The sequence below is a fragment of the Aphelocoma coerulescens genome, chromosome 12 (assembly GCF_041296385.1).
Source record: "Aphelocoma coerulescens isolate FSJ_1873_10779 chromosome 12, UR_Acoe_1.0, whole genome shotgun sequence".
NCBI classification, from domain to species: Eukaryota; Metazoa; Chordata; class Aves; order Passeriformes; family Corvidae; genus Aphelocoma; species Aphelocoma coerulescens.
The window spans coordinates 14,992,324-15,013,855 of record NC_091026.1 but is presented as its reverse complement, the minus strand read 5'-3'; positions in this window follow the sequence as shown (position 1 = coordinate 15,013,855).

The window sequence follows — 21,532 nt, the reverse complement described above, 5'->3', positions numbered from 1 at the left end:
CAGGCAAAGAGCAAAGACTGGAGTAGCTAAAACTAATGGTATAGACATTGCTGGAGATGAGATTGTTCCCGCTTCATGGATCATATGCATTTCTAGCCTGGGTTTTGTCACTGGCAATACCATGCTGTTGTGATATTACTGATTTGGGAGTGGGTCTTCTCTAAATGTCCATCATGTGGCAATGCTCTGGGCAAAAGTTCTCTTCCTCTGAAAAGAGTATCAGCTACACCTGTGTGTAAGAGCCAGGTGAAGGATGCACCAGGGAGCAGTGGGATGCAAGGAGAGGCTCTGCTGCCAACTGGGAATGCCACAGACCTCATCTGCAGGTGTGAGCTCCTATTTAATGTGATTTCCAGCAAGTCAAGTTCATGACCAGCATTCTTATGTCACTTCTATCTGGATCTCTCTTGTCTCACCCCATAAAAAGTGGGTTTTATGAAGATGTGGAGTAGCCTACTGCACAAGTGACACATCACCTTCTGAAATCTAATAGAGCTGTCATCCTCATGCTGCTGTTGTATCTGTTAAAGCCATCAGCTGAACATCTGTCCCTCTGTATTTTATACATTACAAACCACTTTGCCAACTGCCTCCACCCAGCCGGGTTGCCAGAAACATTGCATTTTAAATGCTTTTAGAGTGGGAGGAAAGAGGGAGTGTTTTTTTCATTTTTCAGTCAGCTGCATCTGATAAAACAACACTTTGTAGTGCTGGGTAACCCCAAACATGTAAAAACTATTTTGCAAGCCATGCTGCAGTTTTATAAAAAGGACTGGAGCTCTTCAAAACTCATTCGACTGGAATCACATTGGACCCAAATTTGGCAAGAGAACCACCTAATTTCAGTGCTGAAATCTGTAACAAACTGGAAGTAATTCTCCATTAGCATGGAGTTCATATAAATCAAGGCTTCTGCTTCCAAAACTGAATTACCCACAACAGCACAAGCTATTGTTGCTTTTATGAGCAGACATCTAAACTCGAGCTTGTCCATTTCCAGGTGTTCAATGCTGTAATGGGGGCCAGGGCTTTTGAGATGTTTGAATAAGTTAAACAACATGTTTAGCTTTCCTGAAAAAACTGGTCCACTTTTGGAAGGGATTTTAACCCTTTCAAAAAAAAACCCAAAAAAAACCCCAACAAACAAACCAAAAAAAAAAACCAAAACACCAAAAAAACAAAACCCTGACCTGTTTTTTTTCTGATTCTGAATATTTTTAGAAATATTCTAGATTTCTATAGAAATGTTCTAATTTTCTGGCAGGATCTTTGTATTTGGCTTGATAAAGCCCACAGGAAAGAGCTGCAAAGAGCTCATGAGCCTGGACCAGCAGCAGAAGAAGGCTGGAGAAAGTGGTGATAAAACAGTCGGAACAGGAGCAGACTGCAGGACATGGCCACAGGAGCTTCTGTGGCAAGTCCCTCTTCCCCACACACAGTTGGGTAGCACAATTCATCACATGCACCTCAAACAGAATTTGATCTCCCTGTAAAGAGAGGAGCTGAGCAGATTGCTACTAAAATCAACCAGATTTTGTAGAATTAGCTGTAGGCTGCCAAACATGAAAAAACCAACTGCTACTCTTTTTTACCCTTGTTTTAATGCTTTTTTTGCCTAAACAGCAGCAGGTGTTCTGGGCTGCCCTGTCAGCATTTCCACAAGGGTCAGAAACTGTATCAGCTACCAAATTCAGATGAAAAGTAATTAATTACTCCTGCAGTACTTGTCTCTCTTTGCTGATATTACATTTCTTTTCATTTTTGGGCTATACCTGCCTGTGTGGCAGTTCCCAAGGTCTGGCTTTGTTTGGGACTTGGTGTGGTGAAAAGAACATCCTTTCCTATCCCTAATTCTAAATGTTACTAGTGTGTTTTGGGTTTTTTTTACCTGACATCCTTTTGCCTAGACAATGCTACAGAGTCAAACCATATGTACAGATGCTGTAGGTTTAATGCACTGTGATTGTGATTGATATGGAATGTGGTGTATTTGAGAGTTCAACTTGAGGGAAAAGTCACAGTCCAACTTGTTTATTAGCCATGATGGTTCTTGATATCTTGAGAAGCTCACCCTGTTGCACCTGCCAAGAAGGGCTGTCTCCTGGAAAAGCTAAGGCAGTTTATCTCAATAAATACTTGGATACAGCATAAAGGACACTTGCTGGCTGTGTACCTGCATTCAAAATGGGTTAAGACTAAACTGTGTCTGTCTACAGCCTGAGTATGTGCTACTGATAAACTCATAATCAAAGAAGTGAAACCCTTTTGAAGATCAAAGGAACTGTTGTTCATGTGTATCTGGTTACAAGCAATGGTCTACAGTGTCTTGTCACAGCAAATACAATCAGTGACACAAACAGTAGTGGTTGGGATGGATTGAGGGAAAGATGGGGCTTTACAACTCTGTTCTCTGGTCTTGGGCACACTGACCCGGAGTTAGGACCAAAATAAACATCGTTGCTGCCACTTACTTCCGGTTTCTCTTAGAAGATGAGTTTTCAGTCCTCTGGAGAGACATGGGAGGAGCAAAGAAACTGTCAGATGTATTTTGTCATGGAAAGATATCCTGACTTCTGGAGAGAAAGGAAAGCTGTACTTTCTCCCCCGCTTCTCCTTTTCCATATCAGACACTTCCAAGAATGAGGGAAAAAAATTTGCACTTAGCTATGACATGTATCATCCTTACATTTTCCAGTGTTATGAATTCATGTTGCATGGTTTAGGCTTTGTTCTAGTCCTAAAATACTTTCTAGAGTAGTAATATTAAAAACTGAGAACCCTCAGTGGTCTCTCCTCTTCCTCCAACAGTCTCTCAGCATCTCCCTCCAGGACCATAACCTTGTCTGTCTCCTGAGGTTTGCGGGATGGGGGAAATTTTTGTAGACTCAGGAGCACAGCTCAAGGAGTCCCTGAGATAAAAGTAACCATGTGCCAAGATCGGTGCTGATGGGCTGTGGAGGAGTTTGATTAATATGCTGAAACTTAAGCTGTGTCTGCCAAAGGCAGGTACTAAAACACCAAAAAAAAAAAAAATTCTAACAAGATAGATGTTTGAGAAATGCTGTAGATGCCTCATGTTGTCTGGGGCACAGGGAGGAGAAACCTTCCTTCTTGTACTTCTGCACAGGCCAGGTATTATTTGTTTGGTAGATATTGAAAGCATGTGAGAAAGGATAAATGGAATATCTGGCGACAGGGATTTCCACCAAAGCCACCTCAATGGCAGCCCCAGAGCAGGTTTTTCAGTCGGAAGCAGGACAGATGCACTGACATGCACTGTAATCAGTCCTTCCCTCCTGCATCCTCTATTCTAGGCAAAATGATCTGTGCCTGTCAACGCTTGCAGGAGTTGTGGTGTAAAGGAGTCTGTACAGTGACTCCAGTCTCATCCAGGGTATAAAGTGATCGTGCTCTCTTCCTCTCACCTCCTCCTCCTTCCATATATCCCAGCAATGGATTTCCCAGAGCACTTCTGTCCCATAAATCAGGCATGGTGTCACTCTTGTTTGCCTGCCAGAGAAACTGGGTAACACCTGAAAATCGGAAGAGGAAGGAAAGAAATATTTCATTATAAGTGATTTCTAAATGAAAAATTTTAGAACAAGTGAGTCAAAAGTGTATCTTGAGGAGGAGGGAGATTCAGTAAGGCACTGTATGTTGGAAATTTCAGCTGTTTATGAGAAATGCTGCATAGAATCATAGCACAGCCCAGGTTGGAAGGGATCTGGAAAGATCATCTGGTCCAACCTTGTCATGAAGAAAAAATGTGATTAAGAAAATGTCCTGGTCTTACTATTTCCCAGGCATGTTGGATTGTGCCTTGCTTTTGCCAAAGTCAGATGGTGTCACTCTGATAAAGCAGAGTGGGAAATGGGGCCGGTAGGCCGCTTCTATTGTTTTCACATGCTCTATGTAACCAAAAACTGAAGCATAATCTGTAGGCACAAGATTGTCTGTATAGCCTTAGTTCAGTCAAAGAACTTTTTCGAATACTTGACATTTCACTCTCAATCATGGTTTACATCTGAAGTAATTTGAAGGTTTATTTTTATTAGAATCTGAATAGTCATTTTTGATTAGCAGTCTGCATAGATCAGAAATGATATTGCAAATCTGAAGCCCTGCTGATTGCCAAAGATAACACATTCTCTGTGCTTACTCAGGTTTTCAGTGCTGAACGTTTTTGAAGCTGAGCTGAACTATGGAATATTTGTTTGCTTTGCAACTGTTGTCTAGCCATCTGCTTTAGGTTTTGCTTGATTTCAAGAAGGGTTAGATTGTTTTGGCTTTTTGTTTTTTATTAAAGATGCTGGGTGCATTAATCCTCTGAAAAATCAAAACGCCCTCAAGATTAATTACAGATATGGGTCGGCTATTTGTTGCATTCTACCCATATGAAACAGGTGTTTGGGTTGGCAAGTCATCCAGAGGCAAAGTAAGGACTTCATAGATTTTTTTTTTTTTCCTTTGAGTTTATGGTGAAACTGAGCTTTACACATTCTCCAGGAGTCAATTACTTCAAATGTCATGTTCTGCAAACAATTCTTACTGGAATGGTTTCATAGAATCACAAAACAACTGTGTTTGGAAAGAAAATTTACAGGTCATTTAGACCAATCCCTACACAAAGCAAGACCATTTGCCTTTGCCTTCATCGTAGCCACTCATGAGATAGCAGGAAAAAGCAATTACATGTACCTATACTCAGTTCTTTCCCTTCCAGGCTGAAAAAATGCCATTCTTGGCCTGTCCTGTGCTCCAGTCCTTGCCTGACTTGGTTATTCATGTCTTCCTTGACTGAAGTACTTCCTATGGGAATACAGGGCAATCTCTTCCCTTTACCTGGTGTCTCCACGTGTAGCCTGAAAGGTTGGCTTGCGTTAGAGAACAGTGCAGGCAAGGTCTGGGAAAATAAAATGGGAAGGTAGTAAATTCATAGCTAAGACAGGCACCTTTGGCTGGTGGCTTTCAGTGGGAGGTGGTGAGCTCACGGTGTTTTCCTGGGGGAATTCTTCAGTAGCATATTTCAATGGTTTTGAGACTTGGAACCCAGGTTTGTTTTCCTCAGATCTTTTTGGCATATGAATAGTGCTTCCAGCAGCCAACAGCACTTCAAATTTGATCCAGCAGGGAGCCCTCTCATTAGGCAGAAGGGACTCAGACTACAGAGGTTAAATCCAAATGCTGGAGTCCCAGTTCAGCACCCCACTCATAAGAGCTTGCTTTGCCATTTGCTGACAGATGACTGTCTTTTCCTCAACAACTAAACTCTTGTTTAGCTTTATTTCAAATGTTTACTCTTCTGCTGGGATTTCAATAAAAGCCCCTTGTCCTGCAGCAGCAGCAAGTCATCCAGGACAAGAATGGGATCTGTAAAACTGTCCTGGTTTTGTGCTTGTAAAGCTCTGAGAGTTCACTACCCGTCCTGTGTTTTGCTTTTGGAAGGAAGTTAAACATACATTATTTAAGTTATTTGTGTTATTGTTAGATCATGGACAAAGGGGCTGACTGGTAGCAAGCATAAAATAGTTGAAATATATGCCCCTATGATTCTTTTTCTAAAAAATGAAACAAAACAAACTCCCAAAACAGGAAAGGGGGGTGGGGGGGGGGAAGTGAGGATCAGTTGTTATATTTTGAATTGCTTTGGTTTATGGGTTGTATTTTTTGCTTTTGAGCTCCTATTAGCCTACTGCATCTCGAGCTATCTCTCGTCCCCAGAAATAAAGCTACTTAATCAGTTTCTCCTACAGCAGATTTGCCTTTGAAAATCAAATTCTGCAACTAGATCACTTGTATATTGGTCCACTGAGGAGGAGTGCAACCAGCACAGTAGTGTGCACTTGCCCCTGTTTCCTAGTGGCTCTTCCCCTCTGTTACTGCACAGTGATCATCTCCCTATCACAGAACAAATGCTACAGCAGCTCTGGACAGGAGCAGAAAGGTGTATTTTAAATTTCTCTTTGTCTTTTTTGTTTCAAGCTTTAAATGGTGTGGAGTAATGGAAAAAACAAGCCTTAAGGCTAGAGCAGGAGCAGATCTTGAGCCCATGGGTGCTGCAGCTGCAGCCTCCAGTACCTTTGGATGTGCTCAGTGTTGATCGTTTCTGCAGCTCCCAGAGCATCCAGCCTGAGTGCAGTGCTGGATTCAGCCCTCTTCCCCAACTTCTGAAGAGGAGGGAGCCACCGAGGCAAAACCTTCCAGTCCTTCTCCCCCACTGGTGTTGACTAAATCATGTGAGAGGGATTAAGGAGAGCAGTGAAGCATTTTAACCCTGCTCTCACCGAAAGAGCACTGGGGAACTGGAGTGTTCTCTTAACAATTGGGCATGTGTATCAAAGGGGCTCGGACATGAGAGGGGGAGTGAGGCGGAGTTTGACAAACAGCCCCTAATCCAGTTAGCTCTTGATGCTGCTGTTGGGGCCACAACATGAAACTAAGGAGTGTTTGCTTCAGGATTTCCTCCCTCTGGATGTTGAGCACTGAGGATCTTTTGCTGTTTCAGGAAGGCAGCAGTGCCACAGCAGATTTGTGTGGTGCTTCCACAGCCATTCCCACTTCTCCCTGGAGCTTTCTGAAACTACTCTGCCTTTTGATAGTGGCCCAGCTCCCCAGTTCAGTGCCTCCTCTTTGTGCAGGCACCATGGAGTCCAGGCTGGAGGGAGATAATACTTCCTGAAATGCTCATTTATCCCAGCGGGAGAGAGGCGGCTCACAGCATCCACACGGGTTATTAAGCTGCGCTGGAAAGAAAGAGCAAACTGCAGAGTTGTATTAGTTTATGTATTATCAGCATTTGTAAGGTACCTGTTGCCCTAGTAACGAGGAACAATGTATATAGCTTAGACCAGGCAAAATCACCCTCTGGTCAGGGAAATAAAAAATTCATGGCCTTTCCTCTGGAGCCACTCCTCTGGTGCTTGGGGAGGAGGGCTTAGGAGACAGAAGAAACTGAGCTGGTTGTTATGATCATACAATCCTAGTTTCTGTTCATTCATTGCTCCTGGGAACCCTGCAGAGCTGCTAACAAGCTGTGTGTATATTGAGAACACATAGGGATATGCTGGAGGCAGGGGGGACAGAGGGGTGGGCAAACTCACGTAATCCAAAGCCTGCACAGTGCCTTTGAGTGCTTGGGGCTTGGGGATATCCTGAGCTGTCCTTTAGGTGTCCCTCCTGCCCTCATCTGCAAAGGACTGGCTGGGGAGCTCACCAGTGGAGCTTCTCCTGATCCCATTTACATTGGGAATTAGGCTGTCTTGGCGTGAGAGGAGTGACAGGTTCTGCTGTTTGTGTGACAATTGCATGTGCCTTGTCCTCACTTCTCAAGGCTTAGTGTTTTATCATTAAATGGGAATCAAAGCATTGCCCAACCTGAAAAGCTACCACAGGTCTCATAGTATCAATTATTCTTCTAATGAGGCCTGAATGAGTGAATGACTATGATGCTGCCGCTGTTTGTGTCACGGGATGGTCTGAAGACCATCATGCTGGGCACTGGAAGCTCAGCACTGGCACTGTGTTCCCACTGGTAGCCCCATCTCTGGAGCAGGAACCTGGCTGAGTACATGGTCCTCTGGACTTTCAGGTGCTTGACACTTGATATTTTCCTTATGGAAAAATAGTCTGCTCTGTATAAATAATATAACAAGAAAAACATTGTGCTCAATATGACAACCAAGAAAAATATTGCAAGGATACCTTAAAGGTTGAGGTGGGTTCAGAAGACAATGTTGACTTTGTGTCAAAGTCAGGGGGAGAGTCATTTCTCAGGTCCTGGCAGTTGTAGGAGATAAAACAGCACTTCCTATTACATGTGGATCAGCTAGTGTGGGCTTGTTCCTAGCATTGATTCTATATGCTGGATAATGACAATACAGTTATTGTTCTTAACACCTTTTTGCAAAGGGAAATGAGTTGACAACAGAATTTTAGTGCCTCTCCATGAGGCAAATGGGTCAGGTTTCTTTATTTTTGCCATTTAGTGCAGTACATCTGGTCTCACAAATCTGAGCTGCAACCCAAGATATATATAGGCAATTCGGACCCTTGTTTTATCATCTTCTAAAAGACAATGAAGTAAGTCATTAAAATCTCCACCACAGTGAAATAAGAAGTGATTCTGATAGTTGCAAACTAGGCAGCTAGCTAAGGGGAATCCAATTATTTGCAGCACTGCAGGGTTTTGCTGCAGGATCACATCACAAGTGGCAGCCTGCAGCACAAAACTTACTTCACTTTGGTTTGACACTTTTCACAGTTGCTACACAACCAGTAATAATTCATCATCTGTTACTATTCCATACTCCTATCATTCTTTGTTGCATCAGAAGAGATTTGTCTTCACTCTCTGTCAGCCACCACAGTGATTGCCTCACTGTGACTTTGACTATAATTTTAATTGTCTATAGATGCTGCACTGATCTTTCCGACACTGAAAGATTAAAGAGTAGAGTTAAACTCCAGAATTGATGTTAAGAAGTCTTTACTTCGGACCCCTATTTAATAAACTCTCATAGCGTCTAGTGGTGATTTGCAAAAGTGACCTTCACTGACTGTCTGGAAAACTAGAAAATCAGTAAATACATTTCTTCAGAAAGTAATGGATTCTTCCTTATTGGGAATCACCATGGCACCTGAGTCATGGCCACAACTTTACATGCCCCAAAGCATTACTGCTCTAACTTTTGAGTAGATGATTTATTGCCCTGCAAAGGGTGGAATAACCCCAAACTTCTTGTTCAATGCACATTAAGATGTTGCAGCAGGAGTAAAAGTAGCTGACTACTTGCAGTACAGAGCCTTTTCCCATGTCTAGCAGAACTGACAGTGTAGTTTTAAATGGTCCAAGTTATAGAAGTCTGAATCAAATGTTGTAAAAGTTACGGTACAAAACAGCCGGGCTTTGATGAAGACATGGCTGGCTAACCTAACAGGCATTCCTTTGTTGCAACCCTGCAACAAAGTCCAATGAGTTGTGTGGCTTTGAGTTCAATATGAAGGTTTCTGCTTTAAAAAGTAAAGGGGAAAAAAAGTAACTGTGTCAGCATTCTGTCCCGGCAGACAATGTGCCACTGGGACCGTGCTCCCCAGTGAAAATGCCATGGTGAAAATCTGTCTGCTCCTACCCATCACATCGCTTTCCAAGCCAGTGGCTGACAGGGCACTTCAATCTGTACGCAAAATCCAGGCTGCTGGCTGCAGTGGTATTTGCAAAGCTGAAATCATGCAACTGTTACTGAAGCCTGCTCATTCCTGATTGGAAAAGTCAATAAACACTTTACAGATGATGGGTTTGTGCAGCGGTTCTGAAATGACTCTGCTCTGCTTCCTTTTGCCCTCTGATTTGACTGCTGGATATGCTGTGTGTACTTCATAGCAAATGAGTAATAAAGGGCTATTAAGTGATTCAAGTGTGTTAAGAAGTGCTATCCACAAATCAGTATAAAATATTCCAGGCTTTTATAAGGCCCTATTACAAGAAAATGGAAGCATTTTGCATCAGTTGATTAACCAGTTATGAAACTGTGCCTCTCATTAAACTGTCATATGACATATTAAATGTACAGTTGTAAATTAAAGGCAACTAGGCTGTTTATTGCAAAACAAATGGATTGATGTGATAAAAAGGGGGCTGTGCTTTTGTGTGGGGTTACTGTCAAGAGGAATAGGAAGAGCACTGCCAAAAATGAGAATGCCATGATGTGCTTTTACTTCAAAACAGAGTCCTGAATCTGCCCTGTTAGAAAAATCTATCACTGGGACTTGAGTGAAGTATTATCTTACCATCTGAGACACAGCCCTATAATTCATGGGTCATTGACACAGTAGAGAAGATCAGTTCTGGCTATTGTAGCAGCAGAGGGACTCTTAATCCATGGATTATTAACGTGGAAAATTGAAGGGGCTGTTACAGGCTTGTGGTTTATTAGACTATTGTGGATTTAGTGAGCTTTAATTTGAAGATTATGGACACAATGGAGTGCAACAGATCCCTTGACAATGTCAGTGGCAAGGCTTTTGTACAGGAGAAAACTTCTGCCTGAATTCTGCCCTTCCCCATCTCACAGGATACTGCTTAGGAAAATACTTATGGGGCTGCAATCACCTTTGAAGCTCATTTGATCAAAGCAACTCTGAAACCCACTTCTCTGAAGATAATGTTCCCTCAGCTCTCCAGTCTGGAAATTATTTTGTTCTAGCAAGGCTTTTCTTGCCAGCACTTGATTTTCATCCCCTGTTGCTGTTTTGTCTTGCAAAAATTTGATGCTGCATCATGTTTGTATAACATCATTAGGTTCATGGGATGCTTTGCAGGACAAGTGAGCAGAATGTGTTATGTGTTGGAGAAGGACTAAGGAGTGAAACCTTGAACCTTCACTAGCAACAGCTTTATGAAATACCCTCCTGCCCCTGATCACAATCTCAAAAGCACTGAGCAAGCTTACCTCTGCTCCCCATCCACCTTGAAGGACTAATAGAAATGTGAGGAATTTGTGGGTATTGAGAGGCACAGTGAGGCTTGAACACAGCTGTAGTTCCAAAGACAACTCTGAAAGCCCACCAGGGAGAGTTTCTTCCCTGCCCAAGAATGTTGTATGTTCTTCTTTTACCCTCCTCTGTCCCAGAAGAAGGGAAGGAAAATGGAAATTGTTACAGAAAACACTGCAGGAAGGGTTGGGGTTGCGGGAGACTCAGAACTGGCATTGGGGTGAGCTCCGTAACTGTGGTGGTTGCACTGCAGTGCATGGGCATGAACTGGACAACCTTCCATCCCCATTCTCTGATTTATGTTTGCCATACAAGAGGAGGAGCTATGAGCAGAGCAGCACAGAGTGGCTGGTTGCATCAAGGCTCTTGGCATGTCTTCTGTGCATGTGCTCAGCTCGAGGTGTCTGTGCCCGCACAGGTTGCTTTGTGTCTCTTCCATGACTGTCTGCGAACTGAGGCAAGAGGGGAGAAAAGCCAAAACGCCATCTGTGTAGGCATTGTTTGGTTTGTTGTGCTCTTGTCCAGAAAAAGCACAATTTGTTCATGGAGCTTCTTGCTGCTGGAAGCTGAGGAAGACAAAGCACGAATGGGATCAAAAGGAACTACACAAGCCCATGGCTGGTGGCTCATGAATGGCTTTGAATGATGTTTCAGAGACATCAACACCAAGATTTCTAGCAGTAGGGAGGACAACAGGAAGAACAGCTATGCTTGTCCTCTTGTCCACGTTATTTCCCAAAGTTGGGTAATTCCTACTTCTTATATTAGGTTTCATTTTAGGGCCAAACAAAACCTTAAAAGCTTTTCCAGTAGCAGAAGGAGGAAGGCAGCTCTACAAAATAAACTTGTGTGTGTGAAGGGGAATGGGAAGCAAAATGAGGCAGGGAGTTCTCCCAGGCCCAGACAGGTGAACTGAATGCTCCAGTTTCCTAGCCTGACATCAGTGGGATAGTATTACAGCTGGTGGTGGGGGTCAGCGGCTCTGACCCAGGAAGAGGTGACCGGTCCGGGGAGATGGTCCCGAAAGGAATCGCCTTCCCGAGGTCTGGTGTCTTCCCTCAGCTGCTGGCAGAGGGGCCCTTGCAGAGACTGTCAGCTCTTTAGTGATTGTCAGCTCGTGATTCCAGCTCAGCTCTGCAGGGCAGCCTCCAGGCCAAGCCAGACCAGAGAGAGAGACAAGAGGCTTGTGTGGCTGGTTCTGCACGAAGGCAGCTTTATTGTGGGTCCCCTCCGGCGAAGGGGAAAGCCAGGGACGAGAGCCCACTCTGAGCCACAGGGGCCCATAGAGCTTGCTTTTATAGGGATACAGGGGATGGGTGAGGACCAATGGATTACAGAGGATCTGGGATGGGAACAGACCAATGGGTTACAGAATGAGCTGCATAGTGTCTCCTAAAGGATTGTGGGTCTGCCTTTCCTCGATGTGACCAAAGTGTTTGCCTTTCCAGGGAGTCCTGCTGGGCGACTGCGAAATCTCTTATCTCAGCAGAGATCCCTCCAGGGCAAGGGCTGGGCATACCCCACAGGATAGAGTCAGTCTCAGTATGTGACAGAGAAAGCATGTGCAGGACTTCAGAAGGCAACTCAAGAATTTCTAGAAACAGCTCTGGGCTGTCCCTACTCACTTATGCTCCAGTGTGTGCCCAAAGGCTTGGTATATACAAAGCCCCAGCAGTCATGCAGAACCTTGATTAAATTGTAAAATTAGTTGAGTGATTATTTCAATTGAAAAATATGTATTTACTTGAAATAAACTCCTGTTTCTCAACTATGCTTATGTTACACAGATAGTTAGGTTTATATTTGAATAGAAAATGTTTAATATTCAGCCTGGGAATAGTTATTTAGCACAAATAACTATTTCTTCAATATTAATTTTCACTTCAAGTATTTACATTTTCTTGCTTTCCATTCCTTGCCCTCTTCCATTTATCTCTCCATCAAAATTTACTTATATTTACCAGGGATTATATGTGGTTTAGAGTAATGCAAAACAAATGATGGATTGAGTGTATTTGCAATGTCCTTTGAAAACTATCCCAGTGTTCAAATACTGCTCAGTTTTATTCCTCTAAGTATTCTGTGCTTATTACTGTAACATGTCATCTACAGAGTCAGGAAGTTGTACAAGATACCCAGGATTCAAGCCAACAGGATAAAATCCAAGTGAAGTTTTAGACAGCTTTTGTAATTAATAGAATTTTGTGACCCAGAACTCCAGAAATTAATATTATCTCAGTGGTCAGACACGGATGGTCCATCCACATGAAGTTTTCTGTGTAACTTCTAGTTTGACGTGTGAAACATTTTATATAATTCTAAAATATGCTGTGATTCTGAGCCCTTTGCTATTTAATAAAGCGCATATTGTTGCAAAGGAATAAAGACCTGAGAAGTGTTTGGTTCAGGAACAGTTTAAGCAGCTTTCAGAATTTGTGTAGCCAAATATGCCTGATTTTTGGCAAGCACTGTACATGCAAGTCCATGAAATGGGAGCATACCTTTTAATGGTGATGTGCTGGACACCTGCAAGGAGTTCTGAGAAGTTCAATTGCTCTGACACACTGAACGCTAAAATAGTGGGAAACTTTCCTTTGATTTCAGCAGATGTCTCCCACAAGTATGCAAGAAAATATTTGTCTTAATATTATCAGCAGTTTTTAGATTACAAAATACCCAAAGGTCACAATTTCATTTTCTCTCAGGCATGGTGCTGAATGAACAATAGCTGAATAATTGTATTTGGATTCAGTCACTGATTACACTCCCTCAAGATATTCTCACAGTCACTTATTCTTCTGTTTCTGCCCAATAAAGTGGTTGGAGTTTGGTAAAGAGCTGGAGTCAAAGGGGTGTGGAAGGTAAAAATACAACTGAGGTGGGTGAGAGGTTATACCGGTGAGAACGTGAAGGAAGGAAAGGCACTGAGTTTCCAGAGCTCCAGGCATCACCCTCCCTGTGAGAGGATTGGGAAACAATGCATATTTTGCTCATTTGGTTGCTAATGTTCAGAGCAGAATTACGTCCTAATTTCAAGTGTTTTGCTAGCAGATGAAGCTTTTCCACTGAAGCCTGGAAAACAGAATGGTCCTGTTTGACAGCCATGTTCAGAGGGGATACCTGGGGCTGCTATGAAACACTCCATGCTGTGTGTGGTGACTAGGGGCTCCCATTGCCATTGCCATGTGAAACACTGTGACTTGCCCCCAAGGGTGCAGGGGAATAATGCTGTCTGGGCAACAGCATGGAATTACTACTACTCAGGCTACTGTGCTCCTCTGTCTCGAGGCCTTCCTGTACAGCAAGGTCACATGGGGAGCCATCAGGAGACTGCTGACACTGACTCAGAACAAGCCTGGCCTCTTCCCCTCCAAGGCTTTGCCAAGATAACCATCTCTGCTGGGAAGAGCCAAGGTGAGGATTTCTTTCTTTACATGATCAAAGCAATTCAATTACCTCCTTTCAGAGCTTTATATATTAGCATCGAATAACATCTCTTTTCATTTAACTACTCCAGCTATTCTATTCGTTATCCATTTAAATGGAACCTGGCAGAGCTTCCTGTATTCAAGTTTTTTTGGATCAGTAGTTAGATCTGTTATTGGTCCAGAAAACATCAGCTTTCATCTGACCTCTCCCTTGCATGGAGCTTTTCCGTTCAAACCAAAATTTTTGTTTAAATATTTAAACATTTATTTATTTAAGTAGCAAACCCATGCCTCCTCTATTCTTGTCAAATTTCACTAGACTGCATTTCTCTGGCTTTGCTTGTTGTCTTATGGCTCAGCAGATAATGTATTAATGATCTGTACAAAGGCCCAGCAGGATGTATCCTAGGGAGAAATGGACAATGTCTGGATTTCTCAGTAGTCCTTCATTTGGAAATGTTACTCAGAAAGATGTTATGACTCCAGTGAAACAAATTCAGCTGCTCCTTTGCATCCACAAGAAAAGATCTTCCATGTTCACTTGCCTTGTATCAAAAGTTGCTGGTGTTTCCTATAGGAACACTAAGCTCTGTGTTTATTAGTCCAATAAATGGTTCGCTTAATGCTCCAATCAATCCTCCCAGCAATTACAATCAGCAGGGTTCCCATGCTGTGCATCAGTGATGGTTCGTGAACTTGCTTCAGTAACTTCCCATGAGTTAACACAGCTGAAGTAGACAAGTCAAACTACAATTACTTAGTTTTGTTGGGGGTTTTTAAGCCTGGTTTCCTAAAGAGATTTCCACCATCACACTGTAAGTCAGACTCTACACCTGAATATTTTGTTAAGTTCCATCCAAATGTGACAGACATCTAGGTATGTCAGCAATAGCAAGATAAGCCATTGAGGAAAGATTAAATCTATGCCCCTCAATCAGGAACAGAAGTTGACCTGTAATCTCAAGTAAATCTCCAAATCCCTCAGACTACCCACAGGAAAAGTATTCCTGCTACAGGAGATGTTCTGACTTGGATTTTGTGTGTTATTATCCAGAGACTGGCCCAGCCCTGAGCCACAGAGCCAAAGGAAACAAGGCTTTGCAAGCTTCTGTTGCTCACAGATTGGCTTCTTGTTAAACTCCTTCCTAACTTCACTGTCAGAGATGTGTGTCAACTTTTGGGCTTTTGTTTTAAATACACAAAGGTGTTTTTTCCATTCAATATTGTGCAACTGTGCTGGGAGGTGCATTTCCAGTACTTACTTTAGTAATAATTCTTGAGCCTGGATGGGAAAGAGAACCTGAGGGCAGGGAGCACAGAAAGCTTTATTGCATTAGAGAGGATGGCAACCTGAAAACATCTCTGTGTGGGACCACAGCTTGTAGAAAATCAAAATATAAATGTGCCAGATTCATATGACGTGGTGCAATGACTCCGTGACCCCAGAACTCTACATGGGACATTTACATTTGGACCACAGTGTCCAAATTGTAAATTGGTCCAGCGATGAATGCTGATAGAACAGTGAGTTCCTGACAGATCTCAGGTCTGTTGTGTGGTGGGGGCTGGTTTTCAGCTCTGTGTGTTTAGTAGATCTTCATGACCAACTGTATACCCTGTCACTGCTGAGGAAAGGTGTTGGAGCTGAGCCCTGCTTTCATGTGTGAAGCTTTCCTCTCCTCCACATCTGCAGAAGCATTTCCTGCTCAGTGGAAAAGAAGGAAAGCAGTGATGCTGTCTAGGCTCTGGGTAGCATCACCCATCTGAGGACAGTGGTTCTGACAATAAATATGTCATAGGTCATTCACATCTGATAAAAGTGAGCAGCAATACATTAAACTTTTCATGCTCCTTCATCTATCTCCTTTTTTAAATTACTTGTTTGCTGGCGTGCCTCACTCTCCTGGTCCTTCCTGGTGAGGATCACTGGTTTTGACGTTTTCTAAATAGGAAGAGCCAAGGCAGAGAAAACTTCATCTGTTGAAGCAAATTAGCAGAGAAAGAGGCACATAGAGCAATTCTCAAAATTCCCCCAAGATGTCTAGCTCCCCTGAGCACCAGGTATTAAAGAAATTGCTGTAAGTTTTCTATTTACATCTTTGCAAACCTAAATCCCTCTGAATGTGTGGTACTAATTCATCTACCCATGGCTACAGAAGGAATTTGACATATCACAGGAAACTGATCCTTTTCCAAGAACAAAACCAGTGTTCAGTTGCTGCCCTTTCCATCTCATGTTGCATTCTGAAGAGCTTTCCAGCTTGAACTGGACACTTTATTTGTGGAGGGAAACTCTCAAACCGCTTTGCATCAGGAAGAATTTATATGTATACATGTGTATTAGTATACAGAAGTGTATATATGTAAATATACATTGTGTGTGTATGCACATGTGTGTGTACAAAATACATTTACAGTACTAAGAAAATAAGAAATGAGAGAGAGGTTCCAAGAATCCAAATTCTCATCCAGGGGAGAATTATGCCTGTTGCCAGTGGCTTATGAAAACCTATGAGGTGTAAATGCTACATTGCACTACATTCCTCACAAAACTTAAGGATGGTAAACAAACACTAGTAAATTCTGGACAGCTTTTTTTCTTTTTTAACTTAATTTTCCCAATAAACTCCCTCCTACCAGAAGTTCAGCTGGGATTGCTTACTTAAATTTATTTTGCTTATAACGGGAACTGAGATTTAAAACCATTATTATTAAACAGTTTATTTTTTATTGTGAGGCATCCAATGTAAGTCATAAATTATTGTCCACTTGATTAAAGACACTCACCTTTCCAGCTGTTTTTCTAATCAGCTCCATCTAAAGCAAATAAATTCAGTGCTTTGCCAGTTCTGTCAGGGACTTTGGTGCAGGCACAAGGAGCGTCATGGTTCCTTTCCTCACCACTCCAGGTGTCACTGGGTCCTGTTGGAGCTGATTTTTCAGAGGCCCTGAGACATCCTTGAACTTCTGGGAACTCTCACTCTTCACCAGCAGATTGTCTAAGGTGTGGACTTACATGCCTGACCAAGAGAGTGAGCTTACCCCTCGTCTTTATTTTTTTCTTATTTTCCTTGAATCCAAGAGTGGACCTGTGAGAAATTAAATTAACTTTGCCACAGCTATCCTGGAAGAGCAAGTCTGCCATTCATGTAGCCAGCAACTTGCTCAATGACCCTTCAAGCTAACCCATATACCAGATCATTTTCTGTGAAATGCAGAGGGATGTTTCAGGCAGCTGGTTGGAGAGAGGAGCATGTCTGTGACTACTATTCATAGCAAAAGAAAATTTCTCATTTTCAGTCGTTTCTACAGCTGACTCTGTAAAACTCCTGAGTTCAGGAGTAACCAAATGAGTTCATGGAAAACAATTCCACTGAAAGGTATGAAATACAAATAGAAAGATATCACCCTGACCCCAGAAATCACCCATGAAGTTTGTTAGAGAGGCTTCAGGAGAAATGAGATGGGAAACAGATGATATAGGTAGCTGGAAATGTCTGGGTTGGTAAAATTCACCCCACTTTTGGACTAACCTGCAAAAGAGGGGACAGTGGGTTAAACCTTTGTTTATGGAGATGTGTCAAAGGTGTGCATTCTTCTTCTCTGCATCTCACCCTTAATTGACTTTTGTTCCCAGTGCTGGTATGCTCCAATGGCATCTGATTCAAAGAGGGGTGAGAGAGAGCCTGTGATGTCTGCAGATAGGAGAAACCAAAACATGGCAATAATTACAGGTAGGTAGGTATTATTCTGAAATTACACAGAACTTGATCAGCCAACTCTTTTGTCATCTATTCTGTCAGGCCCTAGAAAGCTGCCTGGATCCTCAGTGTTTGTGTGTGAGGGCAGACAGAAAAGGGATGGAAGTGGTCCTTTTGCAAAGTCTTTTCAAGCATCTGAGCAATCTCTGCTGACCAAGTAACTGCACTTCAGTGACTGTATCATCTGCCCAGTGACATCACCACTGGTTTGCCATTAGATAACACTTCTCAGAAAGGGAAATTTAATCTATTGGATTACTTTTTCTGAGTAACTGGAGCAAAACATACAAATGGGGAAATTTTGCAAGGCCAGAGTTTGTTTTTACTTATGACATCCTTTAAAACAAAGGTTAACCTGCTGTTCAGAGAACTACTTGTAGGGCTAAGGTTCAAAACTGAAAGTAGCAGCCCAGAAGTGTGTAGTAGTAGATGTGACTGGGAATTGTGAAGCAAGCTAGGGGCTGTGATAAATCTGAATTCTTATGAGACTATGTAAGGGCTGGGGTGCTGCTATTTTGGGTTAGTTTCTCACTTTATGAATTTTTAATATTACTTACTATTTCAGTTGAATGGTTTCTAGTTTATTCTTCAATTAAAAAATCTTTTTAGGTTGGAGAGATATGTGAGAGAACGATGAATGCAGCCTGGGAGTCTGCCCCCAGCTCCTCCCTTCTCAGAGGTAGATGTCCTCTGAACCACTTGAGCTGGTTTGGGATTTTTCCCTTTGGCAGCTCTGCCCAGGATTTGTTCCCATGAAGCAGGACCATTACTAAAGCCTGAGTGACCATGTTGGACCCAGGGGCATTCTCTGCAGAATGGCCCCTTCATGCAGTGCAGCAAAATAGGAGTTGCAGTGCCACTTGACTGTATCGGGTCGTGTGTTTGTGGATTTAACCTCATTTTCTGCTAGAGGCCTCCTGGTATGTAAGAAAGCAAATTCAAGCTTGTCGCTGTGTTCGCTGTGTTCGGTGAGGCAGCAAACTTTGGCAGGGGGAAGGGGGAGGGTGGAACTTCCCCTCCTTCTGCAGTTCATGGTGTTCTTCTAAACTATTTATAAATAGGTCTGCTGCAGCCACTGCTTGCATTTGGACAGCTTCACTGTTCTCATTTTCAAGGCTACTCTCAGATCTGAAAGTAAAGGTCAGGTTGACTCCCCTCATTTGAAACAGAGAGGAAGAAAGTTAACCCTGTAAGCAGGTGGCTCTAACGCAGTAATTCCCAGGAAAATGAGTACATCTTCCTCTCCCTTTGGCTCCATTTTCATTTCTCTGCCCTCTTCATTAGCTGATGATAGTTCTAACTTCCTGCATCCTTTTAAAGCGATCCCCCTGCAAATCATCATCTGGGATTCATGAAATGTAGAGATCTGGTAAGCAGCACAAATCACATGCTTCTGGCCTGCACTTGCCAGAAGCCCTGGATAGGGGGTTTATAAACTCAGCTGAGTTTATGCTTTACCTTCCTCCACTCTACAGAACAATAACATATGGGTCCATTTTCCCCAGAAAAGCTTGCACCAAAACCCAACAATCCACTTCATGAAGGATTATTTTTTGCTGATTGAGAGGTGTTTGGAGATGACAGGCATCTGATCTCATCTTAAGCCTTAAATTGCTGTAAATCCTGTATTGCTTTACTTTTTACTTCAACCAAATAGGATATTATTCTGCCTCGGAGTTAACACTTTCCAAGCTTTCCTCAGCTGAGTGTTTCATTATTATCTGCCGTCAGTGGACAAGGCACTGCACAGAGCCACCAATTCATGTATGACACAGCTAAAACACTAAATAGGATTACGTGGCTCGTAAGGCACAGAAAAGGAAACCAGCCTGTTAAGCAGCCCTTAAGTTGTACTACATATATGCAACAACTATTTTGCTTCTGCATGGGGCACTTGAAGGGCAGGTAAAATACGGAAACAGCCTGAGATACTGTGTTGTGTGTACGGGCAAAGGATGCAAGGTCCCGTCATCTTCCAGATGTTGCTATACAAAGGCTGCAGTAAGAAGGGTCTCAGTGGATATTTACTTGAGGTCACAGCCTATGTCTGAATTAAGAAAAAATTACTTTGAAATGGAAAACTCTTCTTTTTTGTTTTTTTTCGTGTTAAATATTCAAGAGCACCTTACCCTCCTTTATCCCCAGGAGCTGTCTAGCAGTCTCCTTCAGAATAGATTATTTTTGACTCAAGTGGTACATTTATTTTGGGACAGATTGCTAAAAAATAGAGATTTCTAGGTGTTCTGAATGCAGGGAATGTAATTCGTAGGCAGGTACATTATAAACCTAACCAAAGAAGACTTACAAGACTAAATATTGTTTTATTGCCTATTTAAGACTTCGAAATGAAATGTTTGTATAAAAGAAGGTGCATTATCCCAGTGGTTTTAATTGTGCTATTACTTAACACAGGGTTACAAACACCCAAGAGGTCTCTGTAAACTCTCTAGCTGAGCTGTGAATTGAGGCCAAGATTAATTTCTCCCAGTAAGTCCCAATCACTGGGTCAAGATGTTCCTCTTAAGGAGGTGTCCTGGGCAAAATGGCTACAAGTGTTCTGATCAATAACAGAGCTACTCCATATGCACTTTTACAGATGTGTGAGTTTTTACCCATCAGAAACATGCACAGGTGTAATTTCTTTTAGCACAGAAGCACTAAATAATTAACTCATTACCACCATTCTCCTTGGGTATGTTCAGCTGCTGCTTGTTGTGAACATCCCATGGCCTCTGAGGGGTGGTTTCTGTGCAGGCAGTAGCTAATACCCGGGTAAGCAAATGTTCACCAACTGTTTAGAAATCTAATTTTCTTCGCTGGTGTGGGAAAAATTGCGTGGCATTCTTGTCACAAAATTCCTTTTCTAGTTTTCATGTGTTTTGTGCTTTCACAATTATCACAGTAATTCTTATTCACAATTTCATGCACAGCAATTATTATTGTACCACCCGTAACATTTGCAAAAGGTGATCATAACGAAACCTTGGTAGTGTCTTGTGAAATTCCAGCACTGGAATTTCACAGTATGGACTCCACCAGAGCTTTTACTGTAGATGTTGTTAATTTGTTTGGGTATGCAGGTGAAGGCTTTGATGTCATTTTCCTCGTGTGCTATATCCAAGTGAATTGCCATAATTATTTACCTATGAACCATGATTTTTTATCTAGAAAAGTGCAGTTTATGGCTTGTGTTTTGGGGTGAATTTCTGCACAGTGTGTTCTTTGAACTGCATGGCACCTCAGTTGAATGACATGGGTTTTAGTTTTGTACATCACTGAAAAAAAGCAAATTTATAAAACACTGTTAATGAAAACTAGCTCTGTATTTCAACAACTGTTTTAATTATTACCAAATTATTTGTTTTACTATATTGTCATTTCAAATTTAATTTTTTATAGTTCTATTTCAAGTATAGAGACTGGTCATATTTATATATATTTACATTTTTTATATATTTATATATATATATTTATTCATGGAGACCTTAAAAATTGAATTCACTTCTGTATTTCTTCCATTAACAGTGATAAAATATCGTATACTAAGTAATTCCCATACCCATTAACATATGATTTGCCCACTAGTAATTATTTTGTCATCCTTACTTCCTCAGGCTATTTTCAACTTTAAGCCACTGCTAATCCATGACCTTAGTGCTTTTGTCTCCAGGTCTGAATTATATAAGTATTATGGAACAAGGATTGAAATGAACTACTCTTGGCTTTAATGCACAATAACAGTCAGCTGATTGGCTTTTCTATTTCCACTAACTAGAATAATAGAGCAAATTTAATTACTTCATGGAAGGATCATAAGAATTTATTTTTTTTTTCAGTGTGGGAAGGGTATAT